At 44.2% G+C, this 6,991-nt stretch overlaps 1 protein-coding gene across 4 annotated transcripts in view; it reads left to right on the top strand.

Moving 5' to 3' along the window:
* Window positions 1–946: 946 nt before the first annotated feature.
* Window positions 947–6,991, top strand: part of LOC116424060 (uncharacterized) — a 203,627-nt gene continuing 197,582 nt past the window's right edge. For 3 of the 4 annotated variants that reach the window (XR_012999835.1, XM_076372739.1, XM_076372741.1), the window contains exons 1-4: window positions 1,138–1,288; window positions 1,423–1,521; window positions 2,972–3,090; window positions 4,182–4,279. The gene's annotated coding sequence lies outside the window, so the exon portion shown is untranslated. Of the gene's footprint in view, window positions 1,056–1,137; window positions 1,289–1,422; window positions 1,522–2,971; window positions 3,091–4,181; window positions 4,280–6,991 lie in introns of those variants that run through there. The other variant, XM_076372740.1, reaches the window with a different exon arrangement.

Here is a 6,991-nt window from a genome sequence, read left to right as displayed (position 1 = left end):
ATTTTGTAAGTCTTAATAGGATTAAAAGGGAACATTTCAGTACACGTAAAACATTCATCAATTTTGCATAAAGACGTCTTGAAATACATATACATGTTTCCCAGTAAGCGTGTACAATGTGTACTTCTCTCTTCCCTCCCATCGCGAAAAATTCGATCCCCGTGATTATTTTTCCTGTTTCCAGCGACCGAGAAACGTTGATCCGCTAACAACTATCATAATACGAACACAGTCCTAGCATTCGATGCGCGTAAAATAAGTTAATGTCAACTTCGAGACGAAAAAGACTGTCTTCGCATTGAAAATGACTTCGATGAAAATTGCGTTAAAACTTGAAGTATTAAAAACCTTTATTTAAATACGCGTCCTATTCGACGGGGGAACCTTCCTCGACCAATTTCCAACGTATTTTCATTTATTCTTACCTTTCTGTTTTACAGCCATGAAAAATATTAATTTCGACCCGTAGAATTTTGATTTTTCACACCATTCCCTTCACGCCCGTCCAACGGAGATCGTAAAATACGTTAAAGTTCGAAGACGGCGAGAAACGATTGTGCCCTCGAAGAAAATTCCCTCGTATTCGCGCGATATATCGAAAGATTAAAGTTCCCTTGTTGGATACGTATACTTTCACGTACAGGTCGGTACGGTTTTCCTTACGACATACTCGAGGCTGTCTTAAAAACATAAACTATCATTTGATTCCTTAATGCTCGTCGATGGTCTCCTTAATTAATTTTAGAAAATCTTCTTCTTACCGGAATCATAATACAAAAGTCTTCTTGTTTCTTTCTTCTTTTTCTTCTTCTTCTTCTTCCTCTTTTTTTTTCTCTTTTTTTTTAATTCTACGAACAAGTTTAGAAATCGAAGATCGACAGGCGGCGCCAATTATCGAATGAAATCGCGAACCGCGCGAAAATTAGATACATCGATATCTATCGAATGTTCCGGTGTAACCGTTTCGGATGGTGTACAAAGGGAAAACGAAAGTTCCTGGCTGCCGTGGTTCGAAACAATTTCCTCCGTGTCGACGTACAGAAATACTCGCGTTCGTATGTATATACTTCATTATTTGTCGTATGAAATTACCACTGTCTCGGCAATAATCTACGATACACCGCGAATCACAAAATCTTTCGTTACTTTACGTATCGTTATCGTAATGGCTCTGAGGTATTACGTACGTTCATGGTTTAAGAAACTCGGCAATTATTCGAGCGTCATTCGAATCCATCCCCCGGGTAAATCTATATCATATATATCTCCGAAAAAACTTGTCCAACAGGTAAAAACGGAAATTCCATTTTTTTTCTCATTGAAATTCACGGTTCCGTGACTCCCGTGCGGATTTTGGATTTCGATGACCGTCGTATCGATCGCCAATTAATCCAGCGTTCAGCCATTTCTTTTTAAATCTAGATCTCGAACTGTGATTGGCGCTTTTCTAATTGGCCACCGATGCTGTTTACATGGAAGGTCGTCTCGCGTGCTGTTCACCTTTCAAACATCAAAGTAACGGTAACGTATAACAAGATTTCTCATATTTCTTTTAAACAATCAATCGTTTCAACGCGCGGTTAATGATACACGTGACAATTTCAAGCCGGAAGTTAACCCTCGGATGACAGACGTTTCTAAGAACCGCGTGGCTCGCGATACCTGGCTCCGTTTACGTCCTTATCCATCTTCTTTCTGTAAATATGTTTTAATACGTACTTCTTCGAGATACACCAGTCTTCCTATCAGATACAATATAGAGCCTATATAATTACGGTTACGGTAAATAGAGAACTCGGATATAGATTTTCAAAATCAAGCTCGAAACGGACCCAGGTACCAACCAGACGCGTTCAACAAGTTCACGGTTTATTTTCAAGCGAAATTAAATATCGTTTGCGAGAGAGGCCCCTTCGTAAACATAACCTTTTTTTTTCTATTCGATCGGAGGGCTGTGACGTGAATCTAGTCTTCAATTGAACGATACAAACGAATAGACACACTTCAACCGTGCAAGTAACAATAAAGATCTATGACAACCGAGGTGATTCGAGTGTTTTGAAATTCGATACAGCACGTTTAACAACCTTCCCGCGTTACGTCTAGAAGTATACTCGTGTCGCGCGTGTGTGATGTGTGTATATATTATATACAGCTATCTTAGATACATATGTACAATTGTTTTCCTTACGAATTAAACGGATCAGTATTCGAGACTCGTATTTTGGTACCGATCGGTGTTGTTTCACGCTTTCTTTTTCTTGTTATTCTTTTTCCTCTTCTTCTTCTTCTTCTTCTCTTTCTGCTTCTCTTTCTTCTTTTTCCTCTTCTCTCCTCTTCTCCATTTTTTTCTTCTGCTGCTTCTTCTGTTCTTTTTGATTTTCAAGTGAGCTCAATCACGCGAAATAAATCATCGTACGACAGACGGGAGCACAGTGACGTTTAGCATCCGGACAGACATATCTTGAGTCGCGATCAACTCGCTTTTGACTATTTCTCCGCCATCTTGGCCGTTACCGTTTCGAACCGAACTGCACCAAAATGATTTGTGTGTGACGTTTGATTTTTGTTTCTCTTCTGTTTCCATTCTTTTATAACCCACCCCCCCCCGTCCCTCCCATTTTTTTTTCGTTCACTTTTCCCCCACCCACCCAATCTTATTCTTTTTACTGTACACGTATCGGCGACTCGCGAAACGAATGACAGCGAAAGAAAAAACATGATTCTATCACACGGATGAGCTTGAGAAGTCGACGTGTTGTAATACAATTACGATATATATATATGCGTTCTCTCACTAGCGTGAAGACTGTCGTGTCGTTTTTACGATTTGCGCGTTAACGCTGGCACTACCGAGCAGTCAAATCGCGTTAGTACTCCGCGGGTATGTAGGTATGTAGGTGAACGGTTCGTCTCATAGAAATTTCGAAGAGTTAATCGAGATCTCCATTGACTTTTTATTTTATTTCAGACTGGACACTGGGTGAACGGATCGATTCGAAAGATTTCTCCAGGAAGCATTCGTTTTATGAAGTTGGATTTGAATTGCAAAGTAAAGAATCCGAAATTGGAACAGTTTTGACTTGACTGGTAGGTCTAGCGTTAATCGGATTGGACAGACGATCGTCGTTATCAATGGTGAATCGGTAAATCGGTGTGCTGTTGGTGGTGTGAGTCGATTGAAAATGAATCCCTAGCCGACTTTGTTTAAATATAAACTACTTAGATAGTTCTCAACTATTTACGAGATACGCTCGAGTATAGCTCAGATATCGGAAGTGATAGCGGGCTGTTGTTGTAAAAATAAAAATTTAACATTTGTCTTCATCTTGAGGTTGCGTATGGAAGGACATGTTGTTTATTGTTTATTGTACGTTATTATACTGCTTCTGTTCGGTGTAAAAATATAAAGCATTTCGATTACAGACTTCGTATGTATGGGCGTCGCCATTGTTACCGAGTAATCGGCAGTTAGTACGATAATCTCTTTCTCTCGATATCTTCCTTGATGCAGGGTTGCACGAATGATAATCGTAATCTCGGATCAACCGGGAACGGAACGGGAAAAGGAAGAGAAATAAAAGCGAACCGCGCGGCAACCTGTTAACCGGTGTAGACGGGTTATCCCCGTCATCGGTAATCGACGTCGTCTCGTACGGCGAACGTATTTCGCGTTCACCATATTTCATTTACTTATTTACTTATTTATTTATTTATTTATTTATTTATTTATTTATTTATTTAATTATTTATTTATCTAATTAATCTTGCATTCAACTGTAACGTATAATATCTGCAACAGTATAAACTATATATTGTATTCACGTTTCACTGCGGTGAAATCTTCGTCGGATCGATTATATTCTTTGTTAATTATGTCTATGTGCGTGCTCGTGGTCGAATAATCGGCCGGTTAACAGGTCGAACGGGATCGTGGCTGGATTAGAATGGCATCGTTGCGTTTCGCGGCGCGGAATCGTTCGGAAGCGCGCGGCGATACCTTTAATCCGAAGTTCCGCGAACTTGATCGTTTCTTTTCTAACGATAACGTCTCCCCCCTCGCCGGGGGATCCCGAGCGACGGCGGCGTTAATTTATGGAAAAGGAACGACAGACGATTGTTGTAAAATCGACGGAATGTTAATGCCCGTCCGGTAATCCGTGTTATTAACATTTTCGCAGCTGGTAATTGCGTCGGTTCCCGACAAACGCTCGGAAAGGAACGAGTCGAATGCTGACGAACGCGCCGCGGGCTCCGGCGATCAACGGAAGGATACGAGGTATGAAATTTGCTTTTAAAATATCATACTCACGGCAACTTGTTATTTCGGATGGGAATAAGCTGGCGGCTCGTTGAACACGGGCAAATAATATGTCCCAATGGCGTTTTTAAATACAAACTACGAAGGGCGACGTAATTTCGCGTCAGCAGCTGCGAAAGCGTTAAGATTCAACAGCCTCCAGCGGTTTCTGATCTTTGCGGAGCATCTGCCGAGGACGAGGTCCTCGCGACGTTCGAATCACTGGGAGCCATTACGTCCAATTGCTACAGTGTTTTCATGGAAACTAGAAACATGATCGACAGCGATACGAATCGGCGTTTTCTAAAATTGCTCCGAGTCCCGAATGATCTTGGGCAGTCAGCGATCTCCGTTTATCCGAACGAAATCTTGAATCCCCCATTAACCGGACCAGTTCCCATATATCAGTGGTCCTTGCTCCATCGGCGCCATAAACTCAACAATCAGGACCACTGGAACTGTATTCGCGTGCACTTATTGGATAATCGTCTCGGTGAAACCCTGTCCTCCAGTGTTCGGATAAACGTAGCTCCGCGTTATAACTCAATACCCGCGGTTCGGCTTAAAGGTTATCTGGATAGCTCGCCGCCTCGTAACCCCTTCGCTACGAAAGGTTGCTGCAATAACATCCGACTGTCTCCGCGGATTTGGAGACCGTAATACTATCGTGTACGTCGTGGCTTTAAAAAATAGTCCTCGAGCCCGAGGTATGAAGTTCTACTTGGATCCCGCTAGATCGAAGACCACCCCCAGCGTAATAGAAAATAATACACTTTCCCCCTGATCGAATTCGATTGTAGCGAAAGGGTCAAACGCGTCTTCCGAATCAGTTGCAACGTTGGATGACGGTGGAGAGAGGACGGGGATGTGACCGGCTCGGTGGGTTAAGGGTTGTCGCGCTGGGACAGGGACGATGGCGGCATGCCGGTGCAACCCAACTTCAAGAAACAGTCTCTGGCTCTCTCGTTCAACTAACAATGGCCCAGGCTATGGAGTTAATAATTGCTTTTCACGTGGCAATGATAACAATATGCGTGTATAACAAATGTACTTAGTAAACGGTCTCACTTGTGCTATTACTGCTCCCCGGCGATAAAAATCAGATATCATTGTTCAACTGCTGGCTCGTATAACAAGGGCTGAGGGTAGTGTTTGTTTGGCTGATTTCTGCGAGTTTTACAACACTATACACTTCCTGGCAGCGCGCCGCGGTCAGAAACGGCGCGCTGGCCCGCGAACAGCCCGGACCGGTCACGGTCCGTAAGGCGCGCGACAAGACGCGCCGGATTCAACTATTATTTTTCACCTAAGATTCCCCATCGGGGCAGAAACTCTCTCCCTCCCACCCCCCGTTCGTTCAATTATTTATCTTTAATTCTTTCTCCCCCGCCTACTGTAAAATTAACGAACCTGTGGTCCTGTTACGTATGTACACACTAGTGATTCCCATTTCTCCTCGTGTCAGCGCTCGTTTTCGGTATAATCCTCTGCGTTCCTCTCCTTCGTTTCTGTTCTCTGTTCTCTTGTTTTTTTTTGCTCGTTCTCTCTTCCCCGTCTTCACCTGTTCTCTAAACTTCCAGCTCGCGTATACCAAGAGAGATCCGCGACGCGACTACCGTCGACGGTTCCCGTTAACGGAAAGAGAGCGTCCCGATGATAAGTGTCGCGTCCTCGTGATCCGCGTCCTCTTCGAGGTCCCTCCTCAATTTCTCTTCTCGCTTGATCCGAAATCGTATACATTTTTTTCCCCTTAATTATTTACGCTATTCGCCGATGGTTCTCGCGTTTCTTCGTTTTGCGGAACGCGTGTCCCGAGACGCTTCGCGCGGACTTCTCGGTGTTCGTCCTCGAAGAGGAGAACCGGCGCGTGTACTCGCGGGACGGCGATCTCGCTCGATAGCCGGTCGCGGTGTCGGCGAGTTATCGAATCTCGTGGAAATCTCGTGTATCGTTGATCGCATCGTAGAGCTCCCGATCGAATCGTTTCTCGAAACACGGCGAAGACTGAGCCGCGACCCGCGGACTCGGGAGACATCCGGGGAACATCTCCCCCGTGAAGCTCCGGACGAGAACCTTGGGAAAGAAAGTGGACAAAAAGCTCGCGTGTAAGTCTCGGAATGGACGGCCAAACGAAAATTAGCAGTTACTTGGCGCGCGAGCGTTTAAAACAAGCGTATCTAGTCAGAAATATTCCTCTATTAAGTCCGACAATAAAATTCGTCGCTAATCTTCGTTCCAGCGATCCATCCTTAACGATAATCAGTCGATGTGTATATTTAAAGCGCGCTCGCCCGTTCTTTCACTCTCATTCTCTCCCTTTTTCTCTCTCGCTCGCATTCTCTCATCTATTTCTCTCTCTCTCTCTCTCTGTCTCTCTGTCTCTCTCTCTCGTTCTTCTTACCGTACTAGTATTACAATAACATTTTGATTAAATGACGCGTGTCGTAACGCGCGCAATCTCACGAGGGAAACCATCTTAATTATCGGAAAAAGGTGATGAACAGTGCGCCGCACGGGAAACCCGATCGAACCGAGGCCGAAACGGGAACGGATCCTCTATGGAAAATCGATGGCTCCTTCCCCGATAACTACGTCGCCTCGATCTCACGCTGTGCGACCGGTGAAATTAGTCCCTAAGTTTTTGTTCTTCGGAAATCGCGCGTACGGGATGATTAATGAACCGTCTCCCCT

Source organism: Nomia melanderi, chromosome 12 (assembly GCF_051020985.1).
Source record: "Nomia melanderi isolate GNS246 chromosome 12, iyNomMela1, whole genome shotgun sequence".
NCBI classification, from domain to species: Eukaryota; Metazoa; Arthropoda; class Insecta; order Hymenoptera; family Halictidae; genus Nomia; species Nomia melanderi.
The sequence above is the reverse complement of the archived record's forward strand: the minus strand, read 5'-3'. Positions and strand labels throughout refer to the sequence as shown.